This window comes from Lissotriton helveticus, chromosome 4_1, assembly GCF_964261635.1.
Source record: "Lissotriton helveticus chromosome 4_1, aLisHel1.1, whole genome shotgun sequence".
In the NCBI taxonomy this organism is placed as follows: Eukaryota; Metazoa; Chordata; class Amphibia; order Caudata; family Salamandridae; genus Lissotriton; species Lissotriton helveticus.
In genome coordinates this window covers 1,197,270,829-1,197,292,626 of record NC_136063.1, presented here as the reverse complement: position 1 = coordinate 1,197,292,626, position 21,798 = coordinate 1,197,270,829, and positions in this window count along the sequence as shown.

Genomic DNA, 21,798 nt, shown 5'->3' with positions numbered 1-21,798 from the left:
TTTATTCGCAGATTTTGTGATGCATCGCGTTTTGCGATTCCTTATTTGCGATTCCTTAAAAATCGCAGATAAGGAATCGCAAACTCATTTATTGATGCATGTGCCTGTTAGACTTTGTTGGTCCACTCGGACCATCGATATGCCTAGTTTTCTGTCCACTTATGGCTTTATCTTCCTGTTTTTAATTTTTGACATTTTAGTTTACTGTCTTACTAACCTTTTCTGTAACACATATGTATGGACATTCATAGTTTCTGCTGTTCTACACTTAGTCTAGCAGGAATTGCATTAGTTTTGAGGTTCTCCATTCTGGTGTTTGGAAGCACTTTGTCTTGTGCCTAGTTGATCTGTTGGCTGAATTTCCAGTACTAAGGCCTTAATGGGTCCATTTGGAAGCTTTCGAATTAAATTAAACATGTGGCAGGCATTTTTTCAATGACCTTTGGTATGCTTCAACTTATCCACTGCTGAAACGTGGCAAGGAATTCACACCACTTCACATTGTTATATATAAATGCTCTTATATTGTGTTTCTTAACTTGGATGAGCTGAAACCTATTCTTTGTGTTATTGTCTCTTTTGGTTCCTAGTCTGTTGCGTTAAAGACTGCCCTGTCTTGGTCACTTGCCAGATCTTTGAATTTTTGCCTTTTATTTAATCAATCCTACAAAGCAACACATTTAACTAGAGGTGTGGTATGTGCAAAATAACTGAATTCATGGAGATAATATGTCACAAAGGCAATGTCATTAGTTCCAGTTGCTAAAAAGACGTACTCTTCCTCTGGGGAACAACCACCAAAATACTTTAAATTCATTCTCCACTTGATTTGCTTCTTATTCTTCACATAGGCTGTGCTGAACTACAGAGTATAGGTGAATTTTGTTGATTTGTGATACCCATCAAAGTATCAGAATGTTGAATCGGCTTAGCTGTAGGACCATTGCCACTGCTTGGACCACTGGTGTCACATACATGTTAAGATTCATGTCAATCTTCATTACTCACTGAAGAAGCTCCAAATGCTGTGTTTGACTTATAGTTGCCTGATCATTGCTGAGGCTGCCCCAGTGATGATTCCTTTTTTGCCAACAATTCTTAGTTGAGTTAAAAAAATATTTTCAGAGAATAATACAAATAACAATGTTACTCCTGAAACCATCCAAAAAATATTGCAGGGTAAATACACAAGTATGCATGTTATACAATCCAATGATTAACTGTATTCCAGTGATTTAGCTCCCAGGTCTACCTGAGTATATCGTAGCAATATATCACATTACCTATCTCCAAATCACATCTCAGGACAGTGGCAGTTATCTATGACAGAATGCAATACTACTCTTTACCCTGTCCTGTTGCACCCTTCTGTTGCAAGGATTCTACTCAGGAACAGAAATTTGCCTGGGATCATAGAACATTATTAGATAGGGACTAAGCCACAATACCATCTCATTACCATGAGCCCGAGTCCGACTAGTTTCAGTTTCTCATTTGCCCTTCCCCACTCAATACCAGAGAGACAAGTGGATCGACACCCCAGAACACAACACTAACAACCCTCTTAGGGATCGCAGTAACAGTATACACATTTTCACTCACACACTCGTACTCGTCTACAATAAAATCTGACATAGACACAAAGGAAGTTTGACATTTTTATTTAAACTATCGTGCTCTAGAATGAAGTCTACGTGCCACAATCACAAAACAAATGCCTAGCTAAAATACCATCAGCATAGTCAGTAAACCGTGTATTATGAATAGGCGTGTCATATTATAAAACAGAGTAGTCTAACTCCTTCCCCTTCTACAGAAGCAAACTGATCATACAGCAAAGATCTCTATGGTTAGTAGTGGACTCCTTAGCATACACCTTAGCATACAAAGAGGGATGTTCTACATCTCGGATACAGCTGTGAGCTTCTCTCAGAAATTCTCTCTCTTTCGCTCTCTCCCTCTCTCTGTTACAGTACTGAGCATACCTATATGACAAGGCATGCATGCTCCTAAACAGCTGCAGTTCTGTGTTGTGTCTAGGTGCTAGTGCCTGACCAGACCACAATAACAAGGGACATTGTTGTTTGACCTTGTGGGCTGTGTTCAGACTAAATCCCAAGAAAGAGCAAAATGAGAAAACAAAAGCAGGTTCTATGTAAAATTATAATGTGGCACAAAAGCAAATGTGTTTATATAGTAAGGTGTAATTAAACAACAAGGGAGAGGGTTTTTTAAAGGTAGGCTAGACTTCCTCCTAAGAAATATAATCACTACACCAAAAGAGTGCACTATTCCTTGCAAAAGGAGCAGTTGGGAAAGAATCGCAATGGATTCTTTTGGAAAGCCCTCACTCACCAACCTGGTTGGTGACATGGTTCATCATCGGGCCCCACCAGGAAGGTATGATACCTCCCTGATGTGCTTCAGCACCAGAATTACTGCAGAGCTGGTTGTTTTTTGTGTGTGGGTGAAGAAGTGATGTGAATATAAAAGGGACTAGGTTGTGTCTGGAATAATTTTATTCGTAAACCATTCTAGCATGGTTAAAAAATGAAATGCGGGCGGTTGAAGAGCTGGATGGATGTTTCAGTTATGCCACGCTATATGTGGTCAACATGTTTCTGCCTATCTGGATGCAAGTTGCTAGGCATTCATCAGGACCAGTGTGAAGACCCCAGTGGTATGAACGCAGATTGTTTTTGGCCGTGGATTTATAATGTGTCTTTGTAGTAAAGACACCGTCGCCCTTCGAGATGGTTACATCCAAGAAGATCACTTCATGGTGGTCAAAAGTGTGGGTAAACCTTAAGTTGTGGTCCCGCTTGTTAATCCATTGTACAAATTCCGGCAGGTTGTTTTTAGGTCCTTTCCATACCATGAGGACGTCGTCTATATACCTCTTCCATAAGGTTATGGAAGAGGCATCGGGTTTGTTGGCATCAAGGATGTGTCGGCATTCAAAATGTTCAAAATCGTGTACCTAAAGGCCCACCACATTAGGGGCAAAAGTGCTGCCCATGGAAGTACCGGTGGTTTGGAGGTACAAGGTACCTTTGTATTCAAAATTGTTGTGTTTAAGGACTAAGGTGGCACACTTAATGATGAAATCCCAAGACCTCCAGAGATCAGGCCACAGTTGGAAAACTTACCATATGGCCAGTATTTACGCCTGAGGCGGAATTGCAGCAATCGGACGGATTTCCGTACACAATCTACTGATTTGACATTCAAACTGATGAGCAGCGGATACCCCGGGAGAATACTGAATAAAAGCTACAAGAGGGCCCGGAACCAACCTAGAGAGGCACTCCTTGAGGACAACCCCAAGGAAGAGAATGGAATTCCATTGACTTGCGTCACTACGTACAGCACCGCATCCAACACTGTGAAGAGAGTGATAAATAAACATTGGAACATTCTAACCTGCAACAATGGAAAAGAGAAAAAAGTGCTGTCTTCTTTTAAAAAAGGCCGCAGTCTCAGGGACTCACTTGTACACACAAGAGCTAGAGTTCAGCAAGCATTGGGACCCCCGTCCATTACCACTTCTTGGGGCTTACTAAAGATAGTTGGCCACTACCCGTGCTCCAGCTGCAGTGTATGTCACATGACCAAGAACACAAAAACTCTTGAACTACAAGCTGGAAAAACCTGGTCCCAAGTCTCCCATACTAATTGCAACTCAATAAACGTAGTGTACTTTATCGCCTGTCCTTGTGGGTTGAATTATGTAGGAATGACAACACGCAAGGTAAAACAGCATGTGTGTGAACACAGGAGTAACATCAGGTGTGGCAGGATCACAACTAAACTCAGTGAACACTATATTCAGACAAAACGCACCACATTTAAGATGGACTGTTATTGAACAGGTAAACAAATGCCGTCACATCCACCAAGGTCTGTTTGAGAAGGAACAGACATGGATCTATCGCCTGTGCACAAACAAAGTTGGGCTCAATGACAATGTTCCATGGAGCTCTGTACTTAAAAGATAGCCACATACACGTTCCTTTTTCCTGTCCAGTATACCTGACCGTTCCCCTTTTCCCCATTTTAGTTTACACAGTTATTCAACGGTCTGGCAGCCTTTTATCATCACTTTTGTTAATCCCCAACAGGGTTCATACACCGACTGAGCTTTGGACTGTTAACATAACCAGGCTCATACTACTTTCAGCCCTCCTGATTTACCTAACAGTTCAGCTTTATAAACGGTGGGTTTTTCAATAGTGGGCCATAAATTGACAATATCCTCTGGCAACGAACACACAATTTTGCCATTTATGTAAGATTGCTACATGATCATGATCATGTCGTGGTAACCGCACCAACTTGGTTCAGATACCCTCCTCCCTGGCTGAATCCAGGTGCCAAGCGGGTGCCTAGCTTTGCTGGTGTGAGTGATCCCAGTCCTTCCTACTATGAGACAGATAAGTACCTAGCAGGAACAGATTAAGTTTTTCTGACCCCTTACTTTTTTTCCACAGGCTGTGCCTACTAGCCTCCACCCCCTCCCGAGACCCACGGTGTGAGATCACGCCCCATGTAAGCTTTAATTCAATACTGTTTAGCTACTAGTTCTATCACTGGCCTGTTTTCACTGAACAGGGTGTTGAAAGTCACAATATTCCTGCAGTGCGCCTAAAAATGCACACATCCCATTTGACGCCCTAGTGGCAAGCAGGCTACTGTCACAAGGTACCTCCACATATAGAGTGGTCCCCCTGTCACAATCATTCACGCTAAACCTTGAAGTATAGGTGCACTCCCATAAACTCATGTTACTGCCCAATAGTTCTGCGAGTTCTCTCGATAATGCACCAAGTAAAAGGAGCACTTTTTATTACATATGCCATGAAGGAACCTGACACCAGCAAACCGATGAGGTAATCGTCTCTACATATATTTGTTTGTTTGTGTTTTGCTTCTCTTTCAGGTTATTGCTGGGTGCCAAAGACTTTCAGGTACCCCACACACAACAGGTTTCAATTAATTCTTTTTTTCCTGTTTTTTTCACATTATGACCGCCAGGTTAGGGTGAGCCTTAGCGCGCTCATACCGCCGGGGTCTTCACACTGGTCCTTATGAATGCCTAGCAACTTGCATCCAGATAGGCGGAAACATGTTGACCGCATATAGCGTGGCATAGCTGAAACATCCATCCAGCTCTTCAACCGCCCGCTTTTCATTTTTTAACCGTGCTAGATTGGTCTACGAATAAAATTATTTCAGATACAACCTAGTCACTTTTTAATTCACATCACTTCTTCACCCACACACAAAAAACAACCAGCTCCGCAGTAATTCTGGCGTTGAAGCACATCGGGGAGGAATCAGACCTTCCTGGTGGGGCCCAATGAAGAAGCATGTCACCAACCAGGTTGGTGAGTGAGGGCTTTCTAAATGAATCAATTGCGATTCTTTCCCAACTGCTCCTTTTGCAAGGAATAGTGCACTCTTTTGTTGTTGTATTATATAGTAAGGTGTGCAAAGCAAATGTGGCCTGTATCGTGCACAGTTAGGCTAACACAGGGAAAACTACAATGGGCCATGGATAGAACACATGACACTTCCTCTGCTAACTCCTCATTATCCTTTTAACTTATTCCATCTTGTAGCAGATGCGAGAAAAAAGCAGAAGGCTATTTTGCATCCTTTACATGTGAATCGTTGTTCCTTCCCTTTCCAAAAGATGAGAAAACACAAATCAATTAACCCTTAGGAAAATCATGTATCAAGGTACCTTTTCTCCACTTAATGTGCATAAATCTCAGCATGATAAAACAGGCGCTTCAATAAATGGTTCCATAATATGTCAAAGGTTTCCATCTGGATTTTATAAATAATACATGTTAGACCTGGTATCATTGGCGTGAGTCTCCCTTCCATTTTTCACTGCTATGCCTCCTCTGTTTTTGATCTGTTTTGCTGGTTATATGTTTTGGCACTGTGCTACTGCTATTCAGTGCCACAGTGCAAGTGCTGCCTATGTTAAATTGTTGTACTAATTAGTGACTCCATGATTGGGTTATTTGATTTACTTGTCGGACCCTAGTACAGTGCACCATGTGTGCCCAGGGCATGTAAATCAAATGCTGCTGGTGGGCTTGCAGCACTGGTTGTACTACCCACAGAAGCAGCTTGTAAAGTGTGTGTCAGGCCTGCCGTTGCAAGGCCTGTGTGCAGTCTGTGACTGCCATGACAACTTGGCAATTGCACCCACTTGCCAGTCCCTAAACCTTCCCTTTTCGTCATATCAGAAACCCCTCTGGTAGGTCGAAGGGCAGGGTGCATTGTAAGTATAAGGTAGGACATGCCCTGATGTCTGTAGCATATGCTAATAGTGAATTGCAGAGATTTTCATTTTTCACTATTGCAAGGCTGCCTGTTTTCCAAAGGCCAGATTACTACATCTTATAATCCTACCTGACTCAGGGAACATGGTAGAAATTCGAATTTAGTATGTCTGAACTCAGAATGATAAAATACATCTTTTAGTAAAGTTGGTTTTAACATTCTGTGTTTGAAAATATTGTTTTTAGAAAGTAGGTATTTTCTTACCTAAATATCCAAGCCTGCCTCTACTAGGTTGTGTATTCCTCGTTTGGAGTTTGAGTGACAGGGGCTGGGGGATTCCAGGAGACAGGGTGAGTCAGCACAGGGCTGAATAGAGAGATCTGCATGTAGATGGGTGGAATGAGTTGCACCTGGGACCTAAATAGGGTTGTGCCTTCCCTCCACAATGCTGGCTCCCCCTCCTATGGTGTGTCTGATGTCCCAGGCCTGCACTGTGAAGGGAAAGAAGGAGTCTTGTCTACAAAGTGCTGCAAGACTGACCTGAACTGGTTTGGACTAGGCCAAGGCCCCTCTGCCTTCAGAGGACAAAGGATTTTGCAGTATAAATATGGGGACCCTGACCCCATGACTTTAGAATACTTATGGGAACAAGAAAAACCTTTTGCCAAGGAGAAGAACCAAGGAAGATGCAGGAGTTTGGACTGCCTATCTGCCAGTGTGCTGTTTGCTGGGTTGGCCTGCAGTGGTCTCTTCATTTCCAAGGAAAGGAGAAGAAAATATTAAAAGACCTTTCATCATCTTGCAGAATATAACTTCAAGGGCTTGATTTGGGCTTGCCTTCTGACTGAAGTCTCAAAGATACCAGACTTCATCCCCTTATGTTTGCCTGCATATGGAACTTGCTGTTCTAGTGCTACAGAAGAATTCTGCAATACCGACACCAGCGAGCGACCATGATTATCACTGCATCGAAGTAGTGAGCGCTGCTCCAACTTGCAACGTAGTCCCGACACCGGCCGCCGTGCCATATTGACGCCAACGAACTACATCGTAAGCCTGCGATAGCCATGAGCGCCGCTCTGGCTTGCAGCGCTGGCCTGATGCCTGCTGCTGTGCCACATCGACTCTGAAGCTGATATTATTGCAGAGCTGATCATCAACGTGGGTGTTCAAGAATCCATCGACATCGTGACACTGTATGGAACCGGGGTTTCAGCCCCATCATGATGTCACCTCCTCTCCGGTCAGGAACCAACGCCTTCCCTTCCTGCGCAAGCACCATCTCCTACGAAGCAAGGAACCGACACTGCAACGCACCGTCGCCGTATCCCCAGACGCCGTGAGCTGTCTTTATTTTTGCTTTTCCAAGGTACTGTTCTTTGTGGGTCTGTTTTGACTCCGGGCCTGACGCCGCACACCTCGCGGTCAGCGCCGTACTTTGGGAGTTTTTTTACCTTGACGTTGTGATAACTCTAGTTGGGGTATTTGTTGCAACAGACTATTGTTAAGTGAAAAACCTATTTTTGAACTATTTCTACTATCTTGTAAAAATATTATTGAGTACAGTATTGTAGATTTTTGCTGTTCATGGTCTTGTGATAAGTCAATATAAAGAATTCATATTTTTATAAAAACCTGTGTGATGTCCATCTGTAGTGTTTTCACTGTATTGCTGTATGTGTTCACAAATGCTTAACACACTGCCTCTGAGATAAGCCTGTCTGCTCGTGCAAAGCTACCAAGGGGGTGAGCAGGGGTTATCCAGTAGTGTAATCGCTTTCCCTGACTTAGAAGCAAGGGTCCCTATTTGGGGAAAAGGTGTATACCATTGCCAACTAGAGACCCCCAGTTCTAACAATATGTTTGGTAGTTGCTATTTGAGCCAACCTTGACCGACCACTCTGAATGGGTAGGCAAGGCATTGTCTGAGGCTGCTGCAGTCATCGCTAACCAACATTGTCAGCACCATGTGCGTTGAAGGTATGACTTGTAGCCCACGCGAATGTGAAAGAGGAGACCAAATAGATGACCAGAAAGAGTCAACCAATTACCTTTCCACAATATGTGATCAACATCTGCACCATATCTCCAGGCACACCATAAGGCCAACGATCCACCCTGTGTAACCTCTGAGGTGGAGATTACGAATTCTGTATTATCTTAAAGTTAGTAAATTTCAGTGTGGGCTCCCTGTCATGTGGCAATAATACTGTCGACCAAGACTCAGGTATGTTTTCAAATTGTAGCACTGTCCGCCAAAAACCCCTTGTAATTTCTTTAGCGGGGGTAGAATATATGTTGTCATTCAGTAGTCCTATAGGTGAGGCACCACTACCCTATACTTTTCCCAGGTCTTTAAACATTGTGGAATTGGAGTACCTGGAAAAGCTCAGGTCAGGGTCCCTTTCCTAGTCTGTCCTGAAAACAAGTCATTAACTGGATGTAGATCCATTGTTGGCAATGATGTTAACCAAAATCATTTATAAAATCTTGAAAGGTCTTAAAAGTATCATTAGAGACAAGCTGATCTATACATTCAATGTCAGACGGCCTCCAATTTGTCCATGAGACGAGAGTGCCTTCATTTCCAGGCCACAGTTACATCATAGGGGAACTGAGGGGCATATTAACAACAACTAGCGATAATTTTTGTCTCTAACTTGTTTAGAGACAAAAATTATCGCCGCACATCGGCGATTTTTATCGCAGATAAACCTTGCTATTAGCAAGGTTTATCGCAAATGCGATAAAAAACGGCCGCAATGCATGAATATCGCTGAAAAGTCAGCGATATTCATGCATTATCGAGCAAATGCTCTTAGCCATGTTATCCACCTCCCATTGGATAACATGGTGAAGAACTGCTCAGGGCAGGTGTTAGCTTTTGGAGATATTCGCGCTTAGCGCGAATATCTCCAAAAGTTGGTAATAGGAGATAGCGATGTTAGCGACTGTTTCCAGTCGCTAACATCTTGGCACGCCCACTTTGCATGTCATTAGTGATAAATATCACTGACATGCAAAGCGGGGCCCAAGATGGTCGCTATCTCCTATTAGCTGTCACTAACTGGTGTTAGCGACAGCTTGGTAATAGGGAGATAATTTTATCTCCGCTTTCTTGGCTTTTAAAGCCAAAAAAGCGGAGATAAACCCCTTGATAATATACCCCTGAATTTTGCAACCAGGGGTTAATTGTTTCTGCTGGAGTGTGCTGTTGCATGCTCCCTGGTCACTATTCAGCCCAAACAAGCCCCACTTCAACAGTAGGCATATTCCTGCAGCCCACTCAAATGGGTGGGGAAATTCACAGACCATCCTTCTTTAGGGTGAGCAGAATTTTAAAGCAAAAAAACAGGAAATTTCTCAAAAATAGAAGAAGGACTATAATTGTACGTCAAGCGAGTGCACGAATGACAGCGCTCCTCAGCAGAGAATTACAAACCAGGCAGTAGGAACATACCTAAGATGCAATTTTTAAACCCAGTAGCTTGCCTGTGAATTAAGTTGATTTCTTGGAACAACTGCTAACTATCTCGGCTTTGTAATACATAAAAAAACACCTCCACCAGCTTTGATTCGACCCACTCCAAAAACCGGGACATGAGCTAAATTTCTCGAAATCTGCCCGGACAGTTTGTGAAAAACGGGGACCGTCCTGGCAAATCTGGGACACCTGATCACCCTATCCTTCGTACTTGGTGCTGGTCCTGCCCTCTGTCATCCTTTTTTATTAATCTTGGGACAGTTCACTCCTAATTCATCGAGAATGATTTTTTTTTAACCACATAAGGCTTCAAGGGCAAATTGCTGTCCTTTTCCACTTATGATGGGTTTGTTGAGTCCCCTAGAAGGAACAGAGAACATTTGTCAAATTGTGAAAAAAATGCTTAAAGACGGGGGAAAAGTTTTTTGTTTTTTTTATTTAATCACAACACGTTTACTGTGCTAAGATGAAATACTTACCATATTTCAGCAACAGGAAGATTTGTAACAAAAATCACTTTTTTCAATTTTCCAAGTAGTAGTCAACATTTCCTATTGCAAGAGTTTCGAACAAGGCCCCTATTCCAGGCCTCCCATTGATTTGTTAACTGTAAGTCACTGGACTTTCAGCCTCTTGTATTGAATGTATAACATTTATCAGAACTCTCTCGTGGCCCTCAAAGGACACACCAAATCACGTTTTAAATGCAACTAATTCATATGTCAAAAGTCCTCAGTACAAATATGTTTCCATCATTTATTTTGTCCGATGTCCTTTTTTACGCCTTTGTAATATTTTCCTACAGTCAACCCAACATCTGTATCGGGGATAATGCTGAGGGTGTTAATTTGTGTAGGACATCTCCATCCACAATATTTACATTTTCTTAAAATATCCATTGTATGCAAGCTCATTCATTGCCCAATAAACAGTAGTCTTGCAATACTTTTTGCAATAATTCTCATACAACCGAACATTCATTATGCAATTTAGCATAAATATCTTCAGACCTCCATTTAAAGATCCCTTCTGAAGTATGTTGTCACTGGATTCCTCAGAAAATATAAGTATTTCAGTATAAACAGTTCTACGGAGGCTCTTCATACCCATGGCAAAACATAACATGGAATGAAGAGGGGAACACCTGGTACAGAGGAAAGCGATGGTGTACATCCAAGAAGGTAAAGTTATCCCCTGCAAGGTAGTCCGGGAACCACAGGCCATTGCACACACTTTGTGGCCTAGTGCAGCTTGCTGTATAGTGCTAAACTGATTCAAGATGAACCCCAGAAGAACAGATGCTTGGCTTTCCTACAAATTCCTCGACATAATAACATAGGTTTGCACCTCTTGGGAGAGGATATTAAAAAGGAGGAAATTGCACTTGCCATCTCAAACCTTGTCTGTAACAAACCCCTGGGGAAGGATGGCTACCAAGGGGAATTTTACAAGTGGGCTAAAGAGGACCTCATAGACACCCTCTACAGTGCCTGCAAAGAAGTGAATTGTTCCGTTACTCTTGCAATACTCTCTAATATGGCTCTGATTTCCGCTCTCGCAAAGCATGCCAAAGATACTGTTATGTGCGAGCAATCATCAATTCTCCCTTCTAAATGTAAACATCAAGATACTAGCGGAGGTACTAGTGTCCGTGCAGGATCCAGTAATATTGGACTTAATACTTCATTCACAGGTGGGTTTTTTGTTGGATAGATGTCCTGCAACCACATGCACGTGTTACCACACTTACTCTGGTTCACAAAAACTTTCATAGTGATTCTATCCCTCTCCCTGGCCGTTGAAAAAGTTTTTGACGGCATTGAGTGGTCCTATATGTTTTTCACCATTTGAAGAATGTGTCTCAGGAACAAGTTAATATCTATTGTTTGATGACTATACAAAGGGCCCACGGCTCAGGTCAACTGTGAGGTTTTCTCTCGGATCCATTCCCTAATAATAACATAATGAGTCAAGGGAACCCACTCTTCTCATTTTTATTCAAACTGGCACTGGAGCCTCTAGCAGCAGGGATCTGTCAATCCCCCAAACGTTGTTGGTATCCCTAGAGCAGGGCCTACCTAAGCTCCTTCTGTATGTGGACCATATTCTCCTCATAATTTCTGATTTGCATACTACTCGCATACTATGGTGAAACTTCAGCACGGTGCAGGTACGAACTGATTTGGGACAAGAGTGAGGTGATGCCTCTGCCCAGGGGAATGACAAAGGAAGTTCTCCATAGCTATCACTTCCATTGGCAGCCAGAAAAACTAAAATATTAGGGTGAATACATAACATTAGGGCTGGAAAACATGGTCTCTGACAACCTACACCCTCTTACCGCTAAGTTACACGCAGATTTCCAGAATCTATCTCAGCGGGGTAGGCTGCAAGCTGTCAAGATGGTGGTCACTACCAGCTATACATATGTTCTTGGAATACTGCCACTACTTGTCCGGCTGCCCTTGCTATGACTGATTGATAGTGACATCAAAGTGTTTGTGGCATGCACCCACTACTGTCATTTCTCGAGGCATCCCCTTACCCACCCCTCCCCTCCTGGGAGTACAAATATATACCTTTACCCACCCGTAACTCCTTATGCCCCCCCACACCCTGTCCTATGGTGTGGAATAAGCATTTGTGGTCTTATGTGCCAAGGAGGCTACCCCAACCCACCCCTGCAGGAACAACACTGCAGTGCCTCGTATCCTACACGGCTATATGTCATCATGTTAGGTGTTGAAGTTATATTGTTTGCTGTTACCTGCATCCGGTGTCTTTAGGCTAAGCACCGCTTGGGCTGGAATTGACTAGTTAGGTGACGGGAACTGATCACTTTTTGGGATCGCCACCACCTGCCCTTGCCCTTGTCCTTGTCCCCCAGTACACGGTTCGCTACATTGCAATGCCCTACTGTTCAGCCTCTCCTGGTGAGCAGAGTGGGGCAGTGTGTTGTGCCCACCGATACCCGCTGCCGAGGAATTTGTTGCTCTCAGGGGTGCCTCTGGGTTGCCTTACTCACCTGCGTTTGTTACTGTTTTTCCACTTGTATTCGTACTTAAGGATGTATCGATTCTTGCAAATGGTTATTTACAGTATTTTCCGGATTCTCTGGAACGGATGTCGTCTTTTGATTTCCCACAACATGTACTGCAGTGTAATTTTCTACGTGCATTATTATTTTTAAGATTATAAATCACACTTTCTATTCAATCTTGAGATGCGTATATTTAATAAAAATCTGATGAATTTAAAGGTAATGATTGTTTTACAAAAACACACACTATTGATTTCGATGCTTTTCCTTACAGCCTACATGAGCAGAAATAATTAATCAGTAAAACCTTTTCACACATACAATTCTGAAAGATAGCAACTGCACCATTCTCCTCCTCGGAGAATTGAACGTTTCTTATGTTGTGCACGCTCCATTTCTTGTAAATTAGCAATGAGTAGCTCATAAACATAGCTAATGCCTTTCAGTTTGCCTAATGACAGACATGGTTCATATTATAACAGAAATACTTTAAATGCCAACAGAAATCAATGCTGCAAATGCCAGTCTGACATATAAGGAATCCAAATTCCCTCCTGACAGATCCCATAGTCATTTCCAATACATAAATATTCCTGCTTAAATCACAGTATTTTTCTGACTTTCTTTCAACTCCTATCTCTGACCACACAGATCTTCACTGTGAATTTTGCTTAGTATTTTAGAATAACCAAACAAGTAAATGTTGGCAGAACAGAAGGACAGGCAACAATAGTATCCACCCTCTAGATAAAATACACGTGATGGCATCATATACAGCAAAGAATGTTTCTAGAAATGGTCAAAGATTAAATTAAAAAATGCTAAGAAATAAAGAAGGATTTGCGATTTTATTTTACTTAAAGTATTAAATTACATTTGTGATTACCACTTTGGTTCATAGTTTGGGGTGTGATACCTTTTCTTCACTCACAAGAACGGAAATTTCACCCTTGAAGAAGTTGGGCAAATGGGCTCACTGAGGGCTGAGTAAAATATCAAGCTCAGCTGAACACCACTTATAGCTTCTGGCATCTACGTGTCTAGAGGGTGGGCATCCTGAAGAAGGAAACCAGACTGTCAGTCTGCAACCCTCCTGCTCCTAAAGGAACAAGGGGGTATATTCACAAGAACGTGTGATAACTACCGCAAGAGTAGCGTAACACAACTTTCAACATCGCAGCCTATTGCGGGAAAATAATCCTGTGTCAACGTGGAATTCACAACACGTCGGTAGCATGCAATAGTTTGCAGAAACCGCGGCCAAAGCCACGACACAAGCACCTCGATGGAGATAAAAACACAAACTCCAACACAAAAAAACCTGTGATGGGCTAAAGCGCGATAAGAAATCAGTGACAACCAGGGCAAGGGCAGCAATACTCAACCGCAATGCGGGAAAAATCACAAGAACAGCATACGGAAAATCCACAGAACAAAATTCATCAACTGCGGAGTACCACGGATGCACCCTGGCCAACTGCAGAGGACAACATGTACACTACAACATCCAAGCACCGTGGAAGAACAGAACCGCCAGGCACACTGCATAAAAGAGACCAGTGGCAGACAAATCAGAGCCATAGGAGTGACACACCCACCGTGCAGCATACGTACATAAGCAGGAGTGCACCTCGACTTGACAACATCCTAATACAAACAGCAACCCCTCCACAATTGAACGCAGAACACAACTTGTTCCGCAAATGTGCAAAACCTGGCAAACCACATTTGAAACCACAGGGAAATGTCACATGACAATGTACAAGTACAAGTTGTAACCTGCAAATATGTTTTAATCACACATGCAGTGCAGGGGAACATCTTCTACAGTCGATTGCCATGCACAGTCACAATGTGACATGCTCATGAGAAGTAAGTGTCAATGATGGTATTACTACAGGCCATTCCTGCCGCAGCTGCACTGGGATGTGGGCCACCTGCCCCATCACCCCCAGCATCGGTCGGTACCTCTGGAACTGGGATCCATGGGGCCCTGGTGCCACAACATGCAACTATCATCTTGCACACAATGTCTGGACTGTACAGGAGCTTCCAACCTGTGCCTTCCAGGCACCTGAAACGTGACTTCAACATGCCAAATGTGCATTCAACAATTCCCCTGGTGCGTATGTGGGCCACATTGTACTGCCTCTGGGTGGGTGTGACCGGGTCTCGCAGGGGTGTAATCATTCAAGAGCAGAGTGCATGTCCTTGATCACCTGTGATAGTGCAGGGAGAAAAGAGTCATTACTTGGTTTGGCAGGATGTGATTGCAGGTCCACCAATCCAGTGACGCCTGTACTGGCTGTGTCTGGGGTGAGTGTAAGCCAGCCCTCAGGGAGTAGCTGATGATGGCAACTACACCAACAGTCATCAGGCACTCGAAAATGCAATGTCAGAACTACATGGGGGGATGACTCGAGTTGCACAGGGCTAGTGGCCCCAGATGCACGGCGGCCGACACGGGCCCACCGCCACGGGACGCTGACCTGCAGGAGACTGGGGTAGGATCATGAGGGCATACCAGTGTCTCCAATGTGTCATGGCTGCATTCCACATATCCAGACAGTCAGCTGGTGTGTGGCTGTGGTGCCATGAAATGTCTGTATTGGGTGCAGGGTAGCCTAGGATGACCATGGAGTGGTGTGGTTGTGTAGTTTGACATGCTGAATGTGGTTTGGTCACGTGGGCATCCCCACAGTTGTGCTTTGAGCATTGGAGGCTTTGGGATGTGTGATGTACCTGATTTAGTACTTACCAACGAGCAGTACCGTTCCATATGTGCCATCCTGTAAGCATTGGTTGATGATGGACTGTTGGAAGATGAAGGAATCATGCACACTGCCTGGGTAGTTGCGACAACATTGGTGAAGAGTCCCTGGTAGTCCACTATTGCCTGCACATTGATGGAATGCGTGTGCTTTCTGTTGCGGAAGTGGTGTGCAGTATCCGCAGGGGGCACAAGTGGGACATGTGTGCACTCGATTGCCCCCAACACGGCCATGAATCCGGCTACAGTGTAGAAGCCTTGCTTTGTCTCCAGCTGTTCCTGTGCAGGTTGGGAACGTGAAGGTCCTGGGGTATGAAGCTGAGGATGGCATCCAGGATAAGTGTGATGAACTTTGATAGGGCTGGCTGTGAGACCCCCCCCCAACCCTGGCAGTTGTTGGTTGGAAGGTACCAGAAGGCAACAGGTGCAGCACAGTCAGAAGCTTTGTCTGCGGAGGGATGTTTGTTCTCCGTAGTGTTGGGACTGTCAGCCTGTGGGCGATGTGAGTCATTATGCAGAGAATGGTTGTCCTTTTGAGTCCGTAGTGGGCAATGACTTCCTCGGGCGTTAGGTCTGTGAGAGTGGTGCGTTTTTGGATAGGTCTACTGTCTTACTCTGCGCTGCCTCTGTGGTGGTACGGGGGGGGTCGGGTCCGGGCCCTTGGGTTGGTGGCGCTCCTGGGGGTGGTGGCGGTGGGTGTTGTGGCCCTGTTGGGGCTCTGAGCTGCATGATGAGTAGCTCCATGGTGTTGTTTGTTCTTGAGGCAGGTGTTAAATACCTGTGGCTACCACGGATTATCGCCTGTTTTTGGTTTGTTTCACAGGTCTGTCAGTTCGTTGTGAAAGTGGTGTTGTTGTTTTTCCGTGTGTACGCCTACTCTGCATCTCAGAGTTAGTTTGTGGCATCTGCCTTAGTGTTAGGTTTTGGGGCAGTTATCCCAGGGAATACTGACGATGCCTGCTGTTTGCACCAGCTTGTGAATAGGGTGTTAGTTCTATCTCCACTTTTGATGCGTTAAGATGGAGATAAATTGGAGGTAAGTTGTGTTTGGGAGATGGCCAGGTGATGTTGTGCTAAAAGATTTAGGGACTTATTCACATGTTTTGTGTTTGGCATGACGCAGTAGGGAAGGGAGGGTGCAGGGGAGGCGATAGAGGGTTAGGACTTTGTCTGGGGTTGTGCTGGAGGCTGGCAATGGAGGATGGAAGATGACTGACAAGCACCATCAGCCTTCTCATATAAAAACTGCAGCTACGGGAAGGATTTCCTGCCTCTAAAAAATTGGAAGCAAATGTTACAGCTTTTTCTTTACTTCATGAGCTTTTAGTTATGAAGCTAGAAACATTTAAATAAATAGAAAGTTGTAAGTTTGGAGACTTTAAAACTTCACAGACACCAAAGTTAACAGAGATTACGTTAACTAAAGCCTTTTCCACAGACAGAGCGTTTTTGGGTTGCTTTGGCCCCATTTGGCGAATCTCCACAAAACCTTCAGGACAAAAGATGAATTTACCTCAATATCTTCCTGAAAGGTGTTGGGGTGATCAAGCCAGCAGGGGTAGAGAAAAAGGAGGGGCCCGAAAAGAAAAATCTTCATGCATTTTCTATAGACTTCTTTAAGACAAGGTTTAGCAAAAATTGCTGAACGGAATTTTACCAAATTTAGCAGGAAGCTAAATCTTTGTCCACATTTTGTGCTTTTTCGATTTGGTGCAAATCTATTAAGTAGTTGATGAAAACTTAAAAGTAAAAAATAATTGTGTATTTTGGCAGTTGGGCACGCAAGAGTGTCGAGAGCCTCTCAAGAGAGCGCAAAATCAAAAATAAAGCTCTGTGATTGGTCGAAAGGCCTGTTTTCCTGTGAGCTTTCACACTCTCACAGGAGCAATAGGTTTCTACAAGTCTCGTAAGGGCAAGCGCTTGGATTGGCTGGCAAATGGAATGTTAGAAATTAAATGGCTGTCATTACGATGGGGCAAAGCCAAGCCAGGTAGGAAAATGGCTGCATGACAGAGGGGCTCTTCCAGCTGAATGTAGAATCCTGCATGATCCTACAGAGAAACATCGTTTACAATGCAGGCAGAACTAAGCAGTACCGTTACAACGCAGGCACTACAACAAACACGTTGTTTCCACACGTTCCATTACAACACAAGTCGCTACAATAACTTGCTTTAAGGAATGCATTGTTGAATTTTAAATCTAATACCTTCCCTACTGTTGCACAGACTGGAGTTGGAATAGTAAAATATACTATTCCAAAGTCAAGCACTTCCCTAAAGCAAATCATTGCAAGGACTTGCGCTGTAATGGAACGTGTGGTAATGTCGCATTCATTGTATTTCCCGTGTTGTAAAGGAATGCTTTGTAAAAGCAAGCGTGAATAAGTCATACATCTGATCCTGCCAGGTCAACTGCCCGTTTGCTGCCGAAACATAGTCCCAACAACGACTTTCAGTATGGGAACTTACCAGAAGTGAAGCGAGGCCCATCCGCAGTGGAGCTACTACACCCGGCAAGTTGAGGTCTGGCCGCTTCGCCTTGGGTTGCATGTGAGGTGCAGTGCTGTGGCGGCCCTGGAGAGGAGGCTGGCTACTAGCTGGTGCCCAGTGCTGCTGATCGGCTACGACCCTTGTGTCATCCGGTGGAGTGGCTGACTGAGGCTGATTGAGGCTCTGCGGCCCACTGCAGGGTGAGCTTTGAACTTGATCCCTGCTCAGGGTATATCACTGGACTGCAGCGGCCTGGGGTGGCGTAGGCCTGGGTGGCAGCCTATATGGCGGGAGGTAAGAGCAGAGTGAGTGGATTGCTGTCACCCCCTTCTGATCTCCAGGAAGAATACCTCTTGCCGGGGGGTGGTTGGTGCCATAGGTCAAGTGCGGCCCCTGGATTCCATAGTGAGGTGGCTGAGTCTCTTCTGTGGCCCTCTGTTTGGTGGATTCCACAGCCCCGCCCTCACCTGTGCTAAGCCTTTGGGTAGCAGCGGAGCATTTGCCACGCCGGCAGCCTGGAGGAGCATTCTAGGCATGTGGCACTCCTGATGCTTGGTTCCAGGTCCTCTCCCACATGAACACTACTGACCATGGTGGAGTGGTGAATGACATAGGTCTCGGCAGAGGAAGACATACTGGAAGGTTGGAGAATGTATGGGGCTCAGTAGCTCACCGTGCTGCTGGACATACACAGCCTTGCGGGACCTGGGCAAAGTGGCCGGGAGCTCTCTGGGACGACTAGCAGAAATGGCCCTGACATCTCGCTTGCACTTACACTGAGAAGCGGTGTGGGTCTGTCTGGGGCTCGCGGACCGGGAGCAGGGCCTGGGAGTGCTGCCATCCTTGGGACGTGGGGCCTTCCAACAGCGGCCATGGATTCCTGCCTTCCATTGTGAATGTGGGGTGCAACACATTGTGCAACATATTATTTATCCCCCCTCCACCATGACCTTCTGTGCTCCTTGTCTGAAGCCCATATGCATCTATAAAATTATTTACTCCTCTGAGCAGGGGGGGTGAAGCTTGGGCCTGTGCGTTGGGGGCTGGTTCCTGGCACCACCTCTGAAAAGGGATTAAGGCACGGGGCTCGGAGAGTCCCTGCTTGATGTGTTCCACTGGACTCCTTCTTGCCCCGTTGCTACGGTGCCGTTGTGGACCGGGGGGCTGCTTGGGCCTTGACATGTGGAAACAGTGGACATTTTGGATAGTCAGGTGCTCAGGGCAGCTACGTGACCTGCTGTATCTGGTCGGCCCGCCGGGCCTGGTGTCCCCCTAATCCAATGTTCTTAGACAAATCCGCAACGTCATGGACAAGCACCATGCATGACAATCTAAACTGCCATTTGAGAGTAAATGACAGACTGGTCTGGTGGATCTGGTGGTGTCGCAGAGAGCTGGGAGTGAGCCATCTGCTGAAAGCACTGACCATGATGAGGACCTCAAGGCAATACTGGTTGATGGGAAGACAAGCCTACGAACAATTGAGGGCGAACTGGATATACCAGTCAGCCCTATGAACTGCATGAAGGAACACGTGGATAAAATGATGACCGCCTGGCTCACCTAGAGTCTTACGTCTCAGATAATGATGGCTCTAGTGCATAGGCTCATGAACAGTTGTCTATATGGACAAAGTCCTGGAGGTAATTAAAGCAAAAAATGAAGCATAGTCTAGGAGCAACAACCTCCACGTTTTGGGCATCCCGGACACCATGGCTATGGACAGAATGGAGGACTTTCTCTATGCCACCATGTTGTAGGAGGTTTTTGGGGACACCCTATCACCAGTCCTCATTGTGGAGTGGGCACACTGCTCGCTGGCACCCCGGATGCCTTCTGGTACTCCAACACGGTAAATCATTGCAAGACTTGTAAATTACAAGGACCGCAACACAGTTCTACAATTAGCTTGTTAGAGAAGGGAGCTGCAATACTGCAACACCTCAATTTCATTGCCGCAGTTCAGGCCACCAGAGGGATTTCCTGCCTGCCAAGAAACTACTGCAAAAAACAGGCATACAATAGGCTCAATTATATCCAGTGAAACTTTGAGTCCCATATGAGGGGAAATTTCACCATTTTACAGACAACAAACCTGCCCTCAAATTAGCAAAATTGTCGCTGCTGGGGTGGCACTCGCCCGAGGGTCACGGGTGTACGCAAAGAAGCTGGCCTGGATGACAATGACTGAGATCCCCCCTGGCCGGACCCACATTCCTATTGCAAGGTCTCCCCTTGCAGCAGGACACTTCTTATCTGACGGGAGGAAATGCAAGATACTAACCACAAAAGTGGGCTTATTTCATGATCTTCCTTAGGACTGTGCTGTGCGCAGCCGGGGCTGAGACCACTGGAATACATCTTGGGTGATTATCACCACCTCAGACACCTAGTCACTTTTGATTGGGGAGTCCCCCGGCCCTCCTCTGCCTCCATGATGTTTCCATTATGCACTGTTGCATTTTGGGATCAGGTGCAGGGTGAAGGGTGTTTTTTTGTCTCACCCTCTTTCTTGGCTTGGTTTGGATGGATGTGTTCTACTGCAAGTTTTGAATGTTGCATTTGTTGTTCTTTGTCAGACTCATACATGACTTAGTTCTCACGTTCCTTGCAATTGTCACTATGGATGGACTGTACACACATCTTCTGTTTTCCCCATACTGCAAGTGTTGCTAACGAGCACCCTTCCTGCTACGTCTCATATTACAGCTCCCTCTCATGGTCAATATTCAGGTCCACATGTTCCCATATAGAGAGTTGAACGACAATGATTTAATGTCTGACCTGGAACATACATGGTCTGAACGATAGCCACAAGACTATTTTAGTACACACGTATCTTGCCCATCATCACATTGATATTTGTTTCTTACAAGACCTCCATCTCACCCAAAGCTTGGTACCCCGCCTTCAAACGCGGTGGTGCTCTGAAGTACATGCATCCTTTTATTCCAACTACGCCAGTGGGACTGCCATACTTATCAGGAATGACACACCTTGCCATCTCTCTCATGCCAAATGTGACACCGAGGGAAGATGCATTCTACTTGCGGGCACTCTGTGTAGTCTCCCGGTCATACTGGTATTCGTTTATGGCTCAAATATGACCTCCCCAGAGTTGTTCTCTGAATTCTGGCAGCAGATTGTAAGTCTTCGACCTGATATTGTTATGTGGGGATGGGACTTTAATTTGGTGTTGAACCCCATTCTACATCATGTAGGTACCTCCTACCACACCCACCCTAATGCGGCCACACAACTGTACGCACTGCTCAGTGACCACTGCCTAGTAGATATATGGCATAGTCTGAAAGGCAACCTTAAGGAGGGCACATGTATTACATTGGCATGTACTGCCTAGTCCAGAATAGACTACTGGCTGCTCTCAAATGGACAGCGGGTGTGTCCCATCTCCCCATACTTTATCTGACCATGCCCCACTCCCTCTGCAATTTTCCCCACCACTCGCTCCCTCATCCACATTTAGTTGGTGCCTGAGCACTGGAGCGCTTCACAATCAAGTGTTTCGATAGGCTCTGTGAGAGGCCCTCAAAATGACTATACTTGGCATGTGCACCACCAAGCAAGCCGGCGTTCTCAAATCAATATGATCTAACCTTGCTGAGATCAAATGTGAAATTTTTATGCTCAAACACGATTATTACAGTTCTGAGAACTAACCCTGGGCGTAGTGAGCGTAGTGGGGCTTCGC